Genomic DNA, 18,406 nt, shown 5'->3' on the forward strand with positions numbered 1-18,406 from the left:
TATTAAAAGAAGTACAGAAAATCAGACTGAAGAGCTCCTATGTGCCCTATCAAATAATTATGACCCTTAATCTTTACTTCAATAAACTTACTTAGGTTATAATTGTAATATCCTGGGCCACAAGCTAGTACTTTCCTTAAAACTGTTCTCGATTTGTTGAAAAATACACTTAACTTCTAATAATAAACACCGCTTTAAGAAAATCCTAAATACATCGTCGATAAATACGTCTCATCGATTTCTTAGAATGTTGAAATAAGGGGAGCGGAGTTGAAAGCGTGAAACCCTTATTTATTGTCAACGGGTGACAGTAATTTTAAAGGGAGTATTAAACCTCCAATTTAAATTAAGGCAATACCATAATGCTCTCTTTGGCTTTCAATATATCAAGCAAACGTAAAAAACAATTCAAAATGTATAACCTTACTAGAACAATTAAATTCAATGCTTAAACTTACCATTATAATGCCCATCCTTTTAAAATACACGAACGAAAAATATCACCTCATCACAATTCTCTCCCATTCACTCTCCCTTCAATGACAAACGAAACATTTTACACTGGCAAAGGCAGTACTCATTCACAACGCCGCCGCCACCACCCCAACCGACAACGGGGCAGGTCAAACTAAGACCCACATCATAGATATTTATCATACGATGTGCCTAAAAAGTGATTGAAAACGTTCGCCGGGAGAGATTGTTTTAACCGGTGAAAACGCCGCGTAATGAAGCGTCAAAAACGTCGTACTTAAAATATACGCAAACCAGTGCGTAGAGCTCGGCGTTTTCTATCCATTATCCACAAATTAGTGGATAACCGATTATTTATAAAGAAAGTTTTGGATATAATACGATTTAAAGTGTAAGTGCTATGGATAATTTTCGAGTGCTGATAAAGATAAAATGACGTAGAATATGGATAGAGCTTTACCAGTGCAGAAGAACGTTTTCATCGAAGATATTACCATTTAGGTGGCGCCACGATTCGCGCGGAAACACAGGTATTTAAAAAAGGAGGGAGAAGAGCTTGAAGTTGAAAAAATCGAGACCATTGCTTTAATTTATTTCACATTAATTAATCCAATCAAATCATACTTATTATTACTGAAAACTGACATTGTAGACAAAGACGGGAAAGTCTAAAAGATAAATGTAGAAAATTAATTGCCTGAAGTACAGATATTCAAATTTTCACTTTTGAAGACAAATTTATAAAACATCAATTATTTGAATAAAAGTAAGCATTGCATTTTATTTTCTCTTAAAAATTTACAATTAGGTTGAGAAATCGGCCCTATAAAGAGAATTAAATGGGCAAAAAATCTTTAAGAGCTGATAAAATATAAACCATACGAAAAATTAACAAAAAGTATTCGTCAATTGTGAAAATTTCGAAAGTTTTGAAAATAAACGTGTTGTATAGCTCTCACAGATCACGAACACTCTACAGATATTTTCGACATTAATAACTACCTCACAATGAAAAGGCCTATGTTATTTTCCGCTTCGCCATATTTCCTATTTTAAAATATAAAAATGTATAATCATCAAGCTATCAGATCAGTCCTAAATCAAATCTTAGTCGAAAATAAAACCTATTATCCCTTAATAAATTCTTTGAAGTTGCCATTTTAACAGAACTGCTATTGAGAGCAAAATATTTTGATAATGTTGTTGAAAAATATTTTGGGCAAATGAAATTTTGGTGAAAAAACTAAGATGAGAATTTTTTCAAATAATTGATGTTTTATAATTATGTCTTCAAAAGTGAAAATTTGAATATCTGTACTTCAGGCAATTTTCCACACTTATCTTTTAGACTTTCCCGTCTTTATCTACAATGACAGTTTTTATTATTATCTGTACTTCAGTCTTAATTTTCATTAAAATTGTTTAGAAACCATAGGAGAGAAAGTCTTAGGGTGTTGTGCGTCCATCGCTAATCTAGCTTAATTACCAGCAGTCGGTAATCTAGCTTAATTACCAGCAGTTGGTAATCTAGCGTTATTACCAGCAGTCGGTAATCTAGCTTAATTACCAGCAGTCGGTAATCTAGCTTAATTACCAGCAGTCGGTAATCTAGCTTAATTACCAGCAGTCTGTAATCTAGCTTAATTACCAGCAGTCGGTAATCTAGCTTAATTACCACCAGTCGGTAATCTAGCTTAATTACCAGCAGTCGGTAATCTAGCGTAATTACCAGCAGGCGGTAATCTAGCTTAATTACCAGCAGTCGGTAGTCTAGCTTAATTACCAGCAGTAGGTGATCTAGCTATCCTACTTTAGTTATGTTTAAGGGCGTTTTATTCGCGGTAAATCGACTACCTAACCCATACAACTAAAACGTCGCGTGTTCCACAGTTTCAGGGTAAACCACGCAATTCAAAGTATGTAATTAAAACTATGAAAAACAATACTTGTACTTAATTGTTTTTAAAGAAACTTCAAAAGGCACCAATTTAATATTCAACCCTTGATCTTAAACCATTTTCAGACCTATCGAGCATATAGTCCACAAAAAATGGTCGAGAAACTTTGGCTATCACAGCAAATTTTTCTCATGATATTCGTATGGGAAAATTTCCAGTTTTTCGTCAAAATCTGTGATTAATTTCATGGAAATGAAAACCACTTTATTTTCTGGAATGAAAACTATGATCTCTTTCAAATTTTAACCACATTTTAGGGTGTCGGATTGTAGTACAATGGAAATTTTGAAAATTAGTAAATATAATACGAAAGACGTTATATCCATTCAAAAAACTACCCTTATACATAAAAGTCAGTATCAAGTCTTATCTAAGAGAGCTACCAAAATCTACGTGATTAGAAAGGCGTATACGAGAGAGAAAAAATTTTTTAAAGCAACATACTTAATCATGGTTGGAATTTCGACGATACTATCATCCTCTATCCTGAAAAAACAGATGATCGCGGCTCTTACTCGGGTCAGTTCAGTTCGGATAGACATTTCGTTCCTTCACGGTTTCGCCCAGTGGAAACCGAACACACAGGGATAAAAATTGCCTTACCTACTCTGCTTTTTTATCGAATTTCTTGACGCAAAGAAATTCGCCCAGCGAACACCTAGTTTAAAAGAACTCTATTCCGTGGTGTTTATGACCACTATAAATGGGGAAATACCAGAGGGCAGGTTTTCAGTCCTAGATTCGTAGTAGGTTTCGGAAAACATTTGCACCTCTACTTATTATGTTTTGGAAGAGACTCTTAGGAAAAAAACGATGACGGCTCAATCAGGGAAGAAAGGGCGAAATGGCTATGGCCCATCTGCGAGTATGAATGTCTCTTAGCGTACCTTGGCCACGCACCAACCCTACGATAGGCGATTTCTCATCAGAAACATTGTATTTGTATGAGGACAACCTTCTTTTTTAAAACACAGGGGGCATCCTAGACGTTTCCGCACCGTTCCAAAACACTGAGGATGCTGGGAGGACTCCTTTGCCGTAGATAGGTGTAGAGAAGCTGCGTTATGGGTATTGAGATTTGGACTCCATCCTCTCCTTCAAGGTGCCATGATCGCGGTTACGTTGACCCATCCTGTTCTTCCTCCTTGGGCGCTGAAATTTAATTTTGTTTAAAATTAACCGATTGAGGAAGTTGCCATAATTTAACTCATAAATTTTAATGAATATACTGCAGATTATGATAACTTTATAATTAATGATGTAGCTTAATTATAAGTTTAAAATTAACCGATTGAGGAAGTAACTATAGTTTAATGAATATTATTCTGTATTAAGATAAGGTACTATAGTTCAAATTTTAAATAAACCTAATGAGTAATTACTGTAGTTTAATTACTAGCTCTTGATTTTATTCATAATAGTAATGCCAATTTATAACCAAAGAATACATAAAATCGAAAATTATAAATTAGCCGGGGTCATCATATAATGAATATAGTATAGTAATACTAATTTCAGTCACTAGAAGGCGCGAAAAAGTGTAATGCGAACCGGGGTCATCTTGTTGGAAGAAAGTACACATGTTTTCTCATAACTCTGGGCTTCGTCTTGCTCTTTCTCGTACATGTTCGACCTGGACGGTTAGTAACTTAACCCCAGCAACATACTAGAAATTGTGTAAATTTCTTTAAAAAATATTTTAATGTCGGTATCTTTCCTATAATATATATTTCTTAGTTTGCTTAAACAAACTTACCTCGTCATATTCCATCAATGTACGTAATGTATTTTTGAGATTTGCTTTAAATTCTGATTTCAGAATTCAGAATTATTGGGAAACTGGACATCAAATCCGACAGAAGTATCTAATGCATGGGAAAGCGTGCTCAAAGTATATGAAGAAAGAACAAAGCATGGTATTCTTGAAGACGTCCTTTCATGATATCAGCATCATGTTTATGTTATTCGCGGTTTTAAACATACTGTCCATTTTTATCTTTTTCGCTGAACTCTGGTATGCGCAGAAGAATTCAAGGGCAGAACAAGCTCTCAGAAAAATGGAGCTGGATATATATTTCAGTTGAATCACGGCCTTTGATTTCCTTGTAACTGCAATGGATTGGTTCATATGCATTGACATTAAAACATATCAAAAGAGAGTGGAATGTTGAATATTTCTTCTCAAACTTTGCACTCCTCACTAACTTGAAACAAGGTTGAAGAAATAGCGTTAAATATTTCGAATTTACGCGTAAACAGCTTTCGAAATAAAAACTTGAATCATCAGTTGCCGATAACCAATGCGTTATTTTTCAAATTTTCAAAGCTTTATGAACTGTGAAATTATTAAGATTGTTTAATGTTTAACCCATTATTTATGATACCAACCATGTCGAAATCATGAGTTCATTTCTTGATTTTTTTAACTTCAATGTGATCATCGTATCAATAGCCTAAAAAGGAAACAGATGCGTTCAAAATTTGTCACACATCCCTCTTTCTTGGGATCGAGTTAACATTGATTCGACAACACAATACAAGAAAAGGCGAGCACTGTATTTTACAAAGAAACATTTCGCCTATTCGTCGTAAATCGAATATAATGAATAATGTGACGCTTTGACGTCTTGACGACACATGGCTCTATTTTATAGGTTAATGAAGTAGGGAACCTTACGCGATGTAATTAAAACTTATATAGTTTTTAATTGTAATTTTTTATTGTTAAGTATTTTTCGTTATTCTTATCTGTACTAATAAAATAGAAAGGTAAAATTTGTTTGTTGTTTTAATGTATGTAGTGGGCAATCTCTAGAACTACTGAACCGATTCCAAGAATTTTCAAAACCAAAATATTACCTCTTCGAATCCAGTCGATGAATACCTACAAACTAATTTACTTTAGTATGTATTTACCGCTCTTTATTTACAAGCAACCGCTAAAGTTAAAATTACTGAATTATTTAAGCATTATTCGAAGCTCTATTTACAAATAGGTTGGCGTGTAAACAATATCCTCTAGTCATACAGCAACGAGTATGACTGTTAATGATTGTCCGATAACTGATATCGCAATATTGTTGTCGTCATGACAGTCGGCTCTATTAATGGTTCACGCTAATGCGCTTTCTTCCCTTCATTTGATGGGAATCGTCTGACCAGTCTGACTTATATATTGCTATTTCCAGAATATCGCGGAGAGGCATAGGATAGGTGTCAATCGTTAATAATAGCTAAGTTTCAGATGATATTAGGACGAAAGTTTCTTAAAAATATTTAACTAGAATTCATTTAAGGAATAGTCGATGAAAATAATTAATATCAATTACTATATTTAAATTCTTTAATAAATTTAACTCCGCTAAGGGAATATTCTTTTGTCAAAATTAGTATTTGACAAGTAATGAAAATAGCTTAAGAAGAAGATCACTACATGCAATTCATAGTCAATATATAGCGAATAATTAAGAACTTACTTATTTATTACATATCAAGGAAACTCTAAAGTTAATATAGGCCAATTAAAGAAATTGTTTTCGCGAAATGTTTATGAGAACCGATATTGAGATGTCGATTTCGGATGAATGACAAACGAGGAATCTTGTGAAACTCGTTTTATATCTGGAATGCAGATTTTACTCCGCGACTCATACTGTCTGCAATATTTTCCTTATATCTCTATGAAGAGAAATCCTACTAAACCATTTTTCTTCACAATACATATAAAACGAAAATAAAGGGAATTGTTTTTGGAATTTCGATGCGTTAAGTAGGTTTCAAGCTATAAAGCTTCGTTTCATTTGGTTATTCTAAGAATGACTTTTGATATTGATAGGTGTTTACATATTAATTAAACTATCCTAAACGCTAATTTGGACATTTCAGGATAAAGAAGGAAAGTTTTGCTTAATGTCTTTCATGATATTGATGACTTATGTGTTCTTAGTTGATTGAAAAGAAAACACTCAATTTCCGACATCAGCTGAATTAAATTTGGTTTTTCTTGTCCTCTTTCTAGAGACTCAACGGTTCAAAATGATTAATTAAGCCCAAATTAATATTATTCTGAGGTTAAACATACATTAAAATGAGAAGCTTTAGGTATTTTCATGGAACCAACTGTCATGAAAACAACAATAATCGGGTTACAACTTAGGAGGAGGTTCCATTATTTCAGTTCGGCTTGAGATAAATCGGTTCCAGTATGGTCAAACATTAACATTGACACTGGCACAGGGTATCGTGAAAGTATAATTCGAGGATAGTGCTTACACACCAATGTAATTGTAAACAGAGCTTTGCATAATTAATTAATTTAACTTCTGCGTTTAATTTTCAATAAAGAGAAATAATTACATTTCTAGTGTGTTACTGAAAAGTCTCTCAGAGATTAAGGGTGATGTTTTTTGGGCCATCTTGAGTCGAAAATGTTCTATGACATTTATTCACGGTTTTCAAAGTTAAGATTGGAGTTATTTACGGATGACTTCTTAAATTTCTTTATGAAATTAAAAGACAATGTTAATTTAATTAAGGAGTCATCCATAAAGCATTCAAATTATAGCTTGATGACAGTGGCTCGGATGACAAAATGCCATAGAACAAAATGGCTCGAAGAACATCACCCCTAATTTTTGATAGACTTTTCAGAAAAACCCTGTATAGGCAGAGAAGTTTGCGCTTAGACCTCCACTCGCCTCAGAGAGATAATATTTTGGTTTCCCAACTTCTATTTAAGTAGCATCATGTGCGTAGTTTACAATCAATGGCCTAAAAAGTCTACTTAATAAACTTTGTGTTAGGGAAAGATAATGATCCCAATCATGATTATAGTTGTCTATCGATTAGATCATCTAACGACAGTAACAATTATCTTTGTGAAACTTTATATTTTGTAAGCATGTGTGTACATACCTACACTTGAAAATGAGAATAGTGAATTTACTTGTGATAAAAATCATCCTAACCTCTAAATATTTATAATAGTAGAGGGGCAAGACAGTGCTTGCTTTTCGAATTTTCACCTTATATATTTGTCCAGGAATACTTAGATTTACTACTTGGAATCTTTAAAAGGCCATAGACCCCAAACAAATATCTGATTGACTGTGAGGGGAAGCGTCAAAAACTTTTAAACCGCCTGCTCCTCCTTCCTCGCGTCTCATTGGTTATGCGAATGTGTTGGACAAATCGAGATCACGTCCTTTTAAGCTGTCGTCTGCATCAGTTTCGGCTTCGAAATGGTCGGGAAGTGCGAGAACTTGGAATAGTTTGACGTTAACGACGTTTTTGAAGCGGGAATAGTGGTCGGCATTTGGATAGGATAATATCTGTTTGTTTTATCTTTATTCATAATTTGAAATTATCCACGGGAAGTCTATGATTAATGCAATGTAATCACGAATAATTATCTGATTATTATTCATGAATAACTGATTAACCAAAATTCTGTGGATTATCTTGTCCAAACGCCGACCACTAAGCGGGAAATTTTCTAACTGTAACTAAAGTCGACGATTTAGAAGTTAGTGTAGCTCGAAATTCAGTATTGAAAACGAATGCTTTAATAATCTAGAGAAAGGATGACGATTACCTCCCCTTAAACCCTTTGGACACACTTCAGTGTGTTTTCAGCTTTTTAACACTTTAAAACTTTCCACAATATCATATTTCCCAAACCTTTAGAAAACCCCAAATCTGAACAGTCACTGGTAAATGTAAACACCCTGACCCTAAGTATTGAACAAGGGACCCAAATGTGAACACCAATGTTAATCAAATGGGAGGAATAAAAAAGCCCCTAGGAAAAAAGGTACCAATACGTTGGGCGTAAATTCATGCTCCCAGATGAAAGTTCACGCAGATTTGATAAGTAAAATAGGATAATATTGTTGAAAATTATATTTTGAAATAATAAGAGAAGTAAAAATTCCATGTTGACACCCTAGTAACGTTCCTGTTACACCAACTTTTCTGCACTTGTTCAATCGATAAAAAGGTTAAATTCAACTCAAACATCAAGGTTTGCCGATGTATGTGTCACCCCTATTTATTTCAAATTTTGAGAAATTAAACCAATAAGAATTGCTTTATTGTAACTTATGATGATAAGTGAATGCATTTTTTATGTTTTAAAGGCTGGAAAGTTGAAGGCCACTGAGGAACTAGTAAAGTGGGCGCCTGATATTAGAAACCATTTTTGGTTCTGTGCTAGAAATTGCGAAGGTGACGTGGATAAATTGCAGGCTTCATTTCAAAGTGTATTAAACCATGTCACTGATTATCATGAATGGCTTACGGACTTTGGCACCGGGTACTCATGCGCACATGAAATACCGTTACCAAGTGCAGAAGAGCGAGATAAAAAATGGCTAGAAGTTAATTCGAAGGGGTATAACGCTCTAGAAGACATTGTGCTGAACAAAATTTTCCAAAAAAATTTACAATACTACGTTAATTTCAGGTATTATCGTTAGTAGTTATAGTATTTGAGTGACTCGGTTAATTTTAAATTCTTTTGTAACAGACACACGGGATTCGTTGAAGTTTTTCACAATCTTATGCTTGCGTATGTCTCTAAACGGAATTTTTATAGGTGAAAAAGAACCTTCAAATGTCATTCAGAAAACGGATTTTTTTGTACTAAGGTTTTGATATTTTAATTTAGTTGGGACAGCTATAAAGCTAGAGTAACGTTAGCCGCTATAGACCACAACCAACACGCCGATCGAAAACAGGCCCGTACGAAAGATGGACAGCTTAGGTATAGGTACTTCTATAGCAAGAAATCAAAAAGATATAACGTTGGGAAGGTTTTTGAGCCTAAACAATACAATTACATAGACTCTTTGATTGGAAGCATCTTTGTAGAAAAGGAAAATTACATGGTAAGTTAGATTAAAACCGGTAACAGTTCGCAAATGTCTCAGGTGGAAAGGTTTTACTTTTATAAACCTTTGACCCTGGTCGTTGCAATTCCTTTAGGAGCTCATTCTTGAACATTTTCTATTATTAAAGGGAAATGTATCAGACCCTTCTTTTATGGGAGAAAATGATCCCCGTCACATTTCTAGCAATATAAGTATTATGGAGAAACCACCTAACGAGGAGTAACTATCTAAGCACAAGTCAAGATTTTAATTTCATATACCTAGCCAGGTTTATGTGGAACTGAGGTCGTTGCACACTGAATTGTTTTAATAAAAATACTCATTTGATATTCAAAACAGAAAAACTTGTTTTATTTAACTAACATAAGCACTCATTTGATTTTACAAATAAAACACTCATTTGATATTACAAACAGAAAAGTTCAATAGTTCATCGGAACTGCCCCCCTTCTAAATGGCACATATTGAATATCTGGAGATGGATATGCTGCCCGAATTCGTAGCACGCAGCAAGCTGGGATCACAATGCGATTTCCGGCGCCTAATCGTCCAAATTCCATAAGCGTGTAATTTCGATATGCCTGATACCTAAACAATCAATTTGTCTTTTGAACTTATCTTTATGTTCAACTGTAAAGTATATAACTTACCTGAAATTATTATTTTCTGGGCCTAGACCTCGTCGAATGGCCGCTTCATTTCGAAATCGCATGCTCACGTATAAAAGTGGACGGTATAAACACATTAAAAAAAACATGGCTCTTTCAGAATTACAAACACGTTGTCTGCAACAGACATTTTCGTCTTCTGTTGGCATAGGCCGACAATTGCCACAGATACATTTATCTTTTTTGTCTCCTTTGAGGGATCCCGGCGCATAAAACAAAGGTTCTGGTGGATCGCCTCCCGCTGCTAGAACGATCAGGCTTCTTTCACCATTCGATTGTTGCACATCTATTTAGTAATATGATTTTTATAAGAACTTTTGATTGGTTAGTAATCAACTTCGCCGACAATCGTGATTACCTTTCGACATTGGCAAAAAATGTAAAATTGACAGAGCCTCTGGTATTTGTCTCGCTGTGACCCGAAAATACTCTTCCAACTGTTCACGGGTTGCCTCTGAAGCAGCTTTCTATATTTTAGAAGAAATGTTAAATGTAATAGGGAAAATGAAAGCGATTAGTCTTACATTTATTTCATAATTGTGTTGCTGTAAAGCATCGCAAACTTCGTTGTTAGTTTTTATTTCTTCCGCGTTCAACCTATCTGTAAAGGAACTTTTACCAGGAATGTTGCAAGACGGGGGCGATTTCTTATTGGTTCTCTTTTTCCACCAAATTAATTTTTTTTCGCGTTGATTTAGCCTTATTTGCAAATAAATCCTCTTCAGAACTTTCATCGCTGGATATTACCTACAAGACATTTACAAATAAATATTTTCCTTAGTTTTTACCCCTATTTTGCTCTAACCAGGGCAATTAACAGCCAAGATTTTAACTTACATTTCCCCTTTCTTCGTCCTTTTCAAATTCTTCTTTGTTTTTATCCCTATTTGAACACGAGATTTTGCCTGGAGCACATTTGCATTCCCGCGTACATTTCAAGTTCATTGAGCGGCAAGAACATCCTCCTCGCGTAATTTTTTCGCTACCATAATTTAGTGGTCGGGTGCAAGCATTGCGACACTTACACGGCTCTGTATTCGTAATGCTTTGCATTTTGTAGAATGTTGAATTACTAGGCCTTCAACAAACTTTCGAAGCTTCGTTGTGAGGTTTTAAAAAACGTAAAATCTTGATAATAATCAAAAGTAAATATGGGTCGCAAATAACAGAATAGGTAGTTATACGTAGGTCTAGTAAAGAGTACCGGTCTAGTTTGATCTGCAGACTAGGAATCCATGGGAAGGGAAATCCGAGAATTATTGTATAGAAAGGTTAAGCAAACCTCTAACCATTCCTAACTACCTTTGTGAACGTCTAAATTATGTCCACTGTTGAGGTTAAACTATTCAAGGTTGCTTAACGTCTCTATTGCTTGTTCGTGGAAAATTCAAAGCATCACAGGAGAGGGGACGAGTGTTTAGAATTTGTCAAGCCGGTGCTCTGAAGAAAGTGTGGGTCGAATGCTTTCACCCCATTACCCATTTACCTTCAATAAATGATAAACATCTGTAAGGCGTGGTATACCCCTTTCCCAAGTACGAAGAGGTTTTTTTTGTTCTGTAGTTTCAAGAAAATTTGTTTCACTAGACCTTGCCCATAGATAAGAACGACAGAATAACAAACCAGCATTAATAGACCTACCCATAGAATCGTGGGCCCCCTGTTGCGACTGCTATCCCAACTTAAACTGAAATACCTTAGGGCAAAAAAACCTCTATTCCTTCCGTCCGAAAACGAAAAATCCTACTGCGAAACTCTTTCTTGGAGGGGAAAAATTTCTAGACGGGTGTGGGAGACGAAAATGTTTCTCAATTCTGCCACTACTCAGAAAGTGCGCCAGAGTACAGAAAGTAAAATTTAGGGATTTCGTTGGCTAAGTCCGAGCCAAAATAGGTTGATAACGATCCTTTAAGCTTTGATATCAACATCCGTTAATTTACGATATGGGCTTATGATGGTAGTCTGTTTATAAGATTAAATCGTTACTTTAAGTGTCACAAGACAATATCTACTAGAGAGCTGCAACTCCGTTGAAGAACTCCGAAACCCGCTCGGTTCCGCGCTTAAGCGATGGGAACTGCAGGGGTTGGAAATGTTTTTCTGAGATAAAATTGGAGTTGGGTGGCAGTGGAAGTTTTCGTGTGCGGAGTTGGGAGGCAATGGCAATTATGATACTTATGATTCCGGAGTTGGGAGGCAATGGGAAATTATCTTAAAACATGGAAATCTACGGAGTTGGAAAACTTCAGTCTGGTAAGTGGTAGGGCTCCAATTTAAAAGCGGACTTTAACGTTGTTTGTCTTCAGAAGCTTCGTACGAAATTCTTTTTTCACCCCACGTGACACGTTCCCTCAGTGAGTGTCTCACACAATGGGGCCGCGGGCGCTTTTCTTTTCTCTTAAACCCATTGAGAAAAGTCTCCTTTCTAGCTTTGAGGCATAAAGTAAGGCAGTAGGCATATTGGCAGGCACAACTAATAACAGAATTGACTCTAGTGTAAGTATTTCTTGATTCGTAAAGTTCGTGGCCTTGTCCTTCAAAATAGCATTTGTGAAGCGAATCAGTCCGATTATAATTAAATAGCTAATTTAAGAAACTAAGCGTAAAATATGACTCAACGACAACGCGTAGTGCCTTTCCCCCCCAAATGTCTAGAAGAATTTTATGAGTAAATATTATTCCTTATTTGAAAATCATAATTTATAAGCACTCGTGATATCAATCTCAGGCCAAATTTTAAAGAAAACTAATGAGCTACACGTTTTACTTGAACTTTCTATTTTTTCAATTCTAAAGAGTAAAGAAATCTTCCAAAGACTAGAAACTAGAAAGGTTTTAAGGGACGAAGTTAGGAGTTTAAGAAATTTTAATTTTCATGGGAGGAGTTTAAGAAATTGTAATTTTCATGGGAGGAGTTTAAGAAATTGTAATTTTCATGGAAGGAGTTGAAGAAATTTTAATTTTCATGGAAGGAGTTGGGAGCAGTTTTAAATTATAAAAAAACCTCTTGGTTTGGACCAAGGCCGAAAAAACTAACGATATGTGTGAGGTTTATCAATTGGCTGAAGTTTCAGATATTGCAATTTTTTAGTTACTTTTATCCATTTAATCCTTGATCAATATTAAATTCAATCAACTGATTTTACTGTTAATCGATCTATTACCTCGAAATTAATTAAAAAATTACATATCTACGCTTTTTCAAGAACAATTACATTTTCCGAAAACATTTTATCATAAAATTAATTATTTTGAAGGGAGTACGTGTTGAGGGATCAATATTGAATATTTGAAATACTGTGTCGAAAAAGACCAAGCGAACTTTGACATAATTCGAAAGGAAAATGTAAATATTTAATAGTGGATGCCAAACCAGGGTGTTGCACGAATTCATACATTTAATTTCGTATATCGAAATGCTACATTTCTAATGTCGCGACTATGAAGGAAAGGTTGCACTGCAATTTCCCTCTTCGTACTTAAACTTTCTTGGGGGGGGGGTTAAGTTAAGTGTGACCTTCTTCGTTTAACTGGTAATGAATGGAAATGAATATAACAAGCCATTGGTACTGAAACGTAATTATTTTTATGTAATCTTTACCTATACCTTTGGTTATATTTATACCGATATCATATTTTTCCAGTGCTACAGATAGCTACCTACTAACAAAAACCACACAGGATAAACGATGTTGCTTTGTCTTAAGTATACGGCATTCGTTTATTAACTAGTCTGAACAAAATAAATTTAAATTATCATATTTTTTTTTAACATCATTCTTCTTAGCAACTTACCGATTTAGGTTTTTTTTTGATGCAAACTTGAAAATTTCTCAAGCTAGCAACAATTAAAACTATGTCCGTCAAGGTGCTTACACGAAATCCCTTCAAAATAATTAATTTCATGATAAAATGTTTTCGGAAAATGTAATTGTTCTTGAAAAAGCGTAGATATGTAATTTTTTCAATTAATTTAGAGGGAATAGATCGATTAACAGTAAAATCAGTTGATTGAATTTAATATTGATTAAGGATTAAATGGATAAAAATAACTAAAAAATTGCAATATCTGAACTTCAGCCAATTGATAAACCTCACACATATCGTTTGTTTTTTCGGCTTTGGTCCAAACCAAGACTTTTATTATAATATCTGTTACTTCAGTCTTAATGTAATTAAATTTTGAATAATTATGTCTGCTTTACCGTCATATATTTGGGGTTGATCTATTTCTAATTGCTTAAAGAAGTACTTAAGTATCGTTAATTACATTTAACATATATCCAATAACATTGATTTCGATAGGCATATAATGTTGCACTTTATTTATGAAAGAAGCTTAAAAACGACGGTTTTTGAAATATGGAAGAAAAATATTTGTTTCGTACACTGTATACATAACAGTGGTGTCGAGATCAGACCAACAGCTTCCTTTATGTACAACCTCCAATACTGCCAACGGGTCATGTCAAACTAAATTATACAGGGTGTAAATAAATGTTTAGAATTCATGTTTTATTGTATGCAAGTGACAACGAGTGACAAGGTACAAAAAGAATACTGGAGAATGCAACAAAATATTTAAAAGCACTGTCCTACGATTAGTCTAAGAACGTGGGCCTCAAATTACAACCTCTTAACTATTTGGTAAACACCTCAACGTAAATATTCGACGTTTCTACCATTGCGGTTTAGGCACTCTTCCAGACGACTGTCCATGTCTTGCAATACATTTGCAAGCAGTAAACTCATGACGCATGGTAAGACTAATGGTATTGCCGTCTTACGAAATCCTCGTCCGTTAAGGCTTGATGTAGGGGGGTATTATAATGCCGGTAGTGATGCCCTTGTAAATTGGCACAAACAGTAGAATGGCTTAGTGCAACTTCTTGTTCCACCGTTCGACTATTAGCATGGATTGGCTTCAAAATGTGGTACGATGTCAAAATCTCTATCCTCATTACAGACTATACAGTCTCTTCTACGTTAACGATCTTGCACTACCGAAATCACGAAGGTGCTCGCCAGTGTCGGAAAAGGTGCTTCGCACCCGATGTTGTCGGTGTGGAAACCGTTCGGCATAAAACACTGCCTTTAGTTGAACGATACTGCGACCTTCACCCAAAATAAACATCCTGTCCAATTTGTCCTGGTTAGAACAGATTGGCATTTTGCAAGGAAACGAGACTAACTACTGTAATTCTACTACTTAGCTCCTTCACTGAAGACCCTGTATATCAAAAGGGACCAGTTGAGTTTTCAAAGATTGCCAGATTGAGCAGGACATGGGTTTTAAAGTGATGAAGGTCGCTTTAACGTTCAACAAGTGACACCGCAGTATGTTTTTGGTGCTCCAATGTCCTCACCCGATAGGTCCAAACAATTACCATCCTGGTTTTTAGGCTCATCATTGCGGTATTGCCGGTTCCATTAGAAATACAAGGTCTTTAGTGTTACAATTGTAACAATACTCCTGTTAAAAAGGCACACAAACTGTACCCCCGCCCCCTCCTCCCAAAAACACTTTTAAATTTCGCGCCTTTTCAATAGCTCTCTTTTCAATATGGGAAAAATGATTTTAAATTTTTTAAGTGTAAGAATTAAACAGGAAAATGGAGGCTGAGTGAAAGATAAATGTAGTTTTAATTATAATTTGTTAGTTTAATTATAAGGTATCCATGAATTTACCAAAAACATATGTGTTTTGGGTTAATTTGACATTAATTATACTTGATTAAGTTTAATTTAACGGTTTATCTAGTGTGGATTTAGTTTTTAATACAAGTTTCAATGAAATATTAACTTTAATTGCAATTACTCTAAAATATGTGTGCGCTTTTGATGGATTTTAATGATGAATTAAATTAATTCGAAAGTGAAATAGGAAACATCTGTGGCTGTGCGAAAAACTTGTGTTGTTTTAATCTTAATTTGAGCGCAGTTCGGGAGAGTGGATTAAGCTTAAAATGTTTTTCAATTTTTTAGCCTAATTGCAATGTTTATTGCAGTTTAATATTTTTGCCATTTATTCATCATTATGGTACCCTAAACTTTTGAATTTCGCGGCAATTAATGTACTTTAAAGATAGTTTAAATTAACTTAAGTGTGAAATAGAAAATATTGGGCTTTACCAATGGCTTGGGTAGTTTTAATCATAATTAAACGGTTTATTTAAAAGTTATTTGAGTTTTTATCCAAAAATGTATATTTTGGCTTAATTTCACGTTAATTATATTAAATTGAGTTAAAATTAACGTAGGATTCCAATCAAACAAACAGGCGCGCGAAATAGCAGACGACATCAGGCCCGTTAAAGCTTCAAAGTCTATGTTAGTTTAGAACGTAACCTAAGTTAGAGAAAGTGTTTAATTGAATGTAAGTTACTTTCAATTATATTTCAGATTTAAATATTTATAAGAATTACTATACTAGCCTTAACCTATAGTTCACTTTTAGAAAGTTGATATTTGGGGTTCGGTATTTTGTAGAAAGTAATGCCTTTCATATGGGATTTATCAGAATAACGTTGATCATTTTTTCAAACTCCGAAAACGCACCTTTTGCTTGGCATCTTAAATACCCCCACTAATCCTTTAAATTACTCATATATGAAAACGAACATAAATGCCGAAAAAGCGGAGAGGAAAAACCTAACCGTGCCTAGACCTTACAATCATAAAAATTTAACAGAGCAGACGACACAATAAAGGTCACAAGATGCCTTGAAAAGTTTCGGCAGTCTCCCGCTAGGGGCGACGATACGCGCTGAAGTTTGAAGATAGGGGTTTTAGCTTATCATTCTAGTCCATCTGTGTTTAATGGTCATATTGGGGGTTCAAAGTCTATACTTTTAAGAGTTCATTCGCCCTTAAAATATTAAACATTAGCACGCTATAAATAATTATTCTCATCGTAACTTTATTTTGACAACAAACGGCCTGTCAGTTTTCGTTGTTCCGATTATGATAAGGTATTTTACAATTACAAATTGCTCATTTTTTGCTTTAATAGACCTTTGACGAGACTTACAAGAAACATGTTGATCTTGACAAATTTTCTGTCCTCCAACATCACATGAAAATAAGAGTTGTAAAAAAGGTTGGTCGCCAAATATAGGTCTAGCAATCATGTAGGTCTTATTTATGGGAATAATTCCAAATATATTTAGACGTTATTAGTCAACGATGAAGAAAATTTAACTACTGGGCGCCTGGAAACCCAAGTGCAAACTGCTGGTCTGCCTGAAAATTTAGATAACTTTAGTACTACCACACCTTTAGAAAACAGCGACACAACACAACCTTGATAATTTTAAAAAATAAAAATTAACGAGTTTCGCGACACCTCTTAAAATCTTGAATGTGAAGAGGCTAGTGTCAGACACCTCAATAGATTTCAAGAATGATATATTCAAACTAAGGTTTCCTTTAATGAAGGTCAATACAATTGTGTCAAAAAGAAGTACCCAAAACATCTGGTTCAAGAGCCAATTTTGCGCTTGAGTACGAATTACCAGCTTTACCTGTTTACATCACAAATTCTGCAACGTATAAATCGCTACCGAAAGAGAGAAAATACCAAGCAGATAAAGAAGTGGTGTCACTAATTTTTAATGATTTCTACCAGAAATATAGCTCTTTGTCAGTATTTATGTTTCCACTTTCATCATATGCCAATGTTAAAGTTCAAACTTTTTTTAAGATATCCCCCGTCACATGTGGTCATTGCGAAGTTATAAGTAAGAAAATATCCTCATTTAAAAGAAAATCAAGGATGTGACTTTGTAAGTTAAATCATATTGGTATGTTGGGTTGAGCACGCTGAAGAGTTCTAGCTTGCTAAGACAAATTGGTAGGAAGAAGGAAATTAGCTTTACTTGTTCCTTTCCATGATTAGCTAGACATATTTTACCATATCAGATACATATTTTTTCTTTCATAGGAAAATATGGGCCTCTCGCCTGTGCAACAAGTATAAAAACTTCAGAAGGCCGCTGAAAAATGATGAAAAATTGAAAGAAAAGAAATTTCAATACGCAAGAAAACGACATCTTGACAATGAATCGTTGGCACAAGTTGTAATTCTCGAACAGGAAACACCTGCAGAAGATGGTAGTCTCGAGCAGCAAACTCGAGCAAAAAGCGGTAATCGAGACAAGGAAGTGTTCCCAGAATGTAGCAATCTTTAGCAGCAATCGCCCGTACAAGGTGGTAATTTTTACCATAAAATACCTGCTCACCAGAATGAATCACGAACGATGGAAATCAATGATATGGTTAATTATGAACGACCGCAAGATGTCGAAAGACCTATAGTCGAGCACATATTGTCAAAGGACCTAGTCGAGTGCAAGTTGTCGAGGGACCTAGTCGAGAGCAAGCTGTCGAGGGACCTAGTCGAGAGCAAGCTGTCGAG

At 34.9% G+C, this 18,406-nt stretch overlaps 1 long non-coding RNA gene across 1 annotated transcript; it reads left to right on the plus strand.

Annotated features, from left to right (window-relative positions):
- Window positions 1–16,934: 16,934 nt before the first annotated feature.
- LOC149666701 (uncharacterized) lies at window positions 16,935–18,203 on the plus strand. The gene is made up of 3 exons (XR_016368284.1): window positions 16,935–17,089; window positions 17,160–17,631; window positions 17,693–18,203. It is a non-coding gene; the product is annotated as an uncharacterized LOC149666701 (long non-coding RNA).
- The last annotated feature ends 203 nt before the right edge of the window (window positions 18,204–18,406 follow it).

The sequence above is a fragment of the Phalangium opilio genome, unplaced genomic scaffold (assembly GCF_054372755.1).
Source record: "Phalangium opilio isolate 3A_F unplaced genomic scaffold, DU_Popi_V2 ptg000060l_1, whole genome shotgun sequence".
NCBI classification, from domain to species: Eukaryota; Metazoa; Arthropoda; class Arachnida; order Opiliones; family Phalangiidae; genus Phalangium; species Phalangium opilio.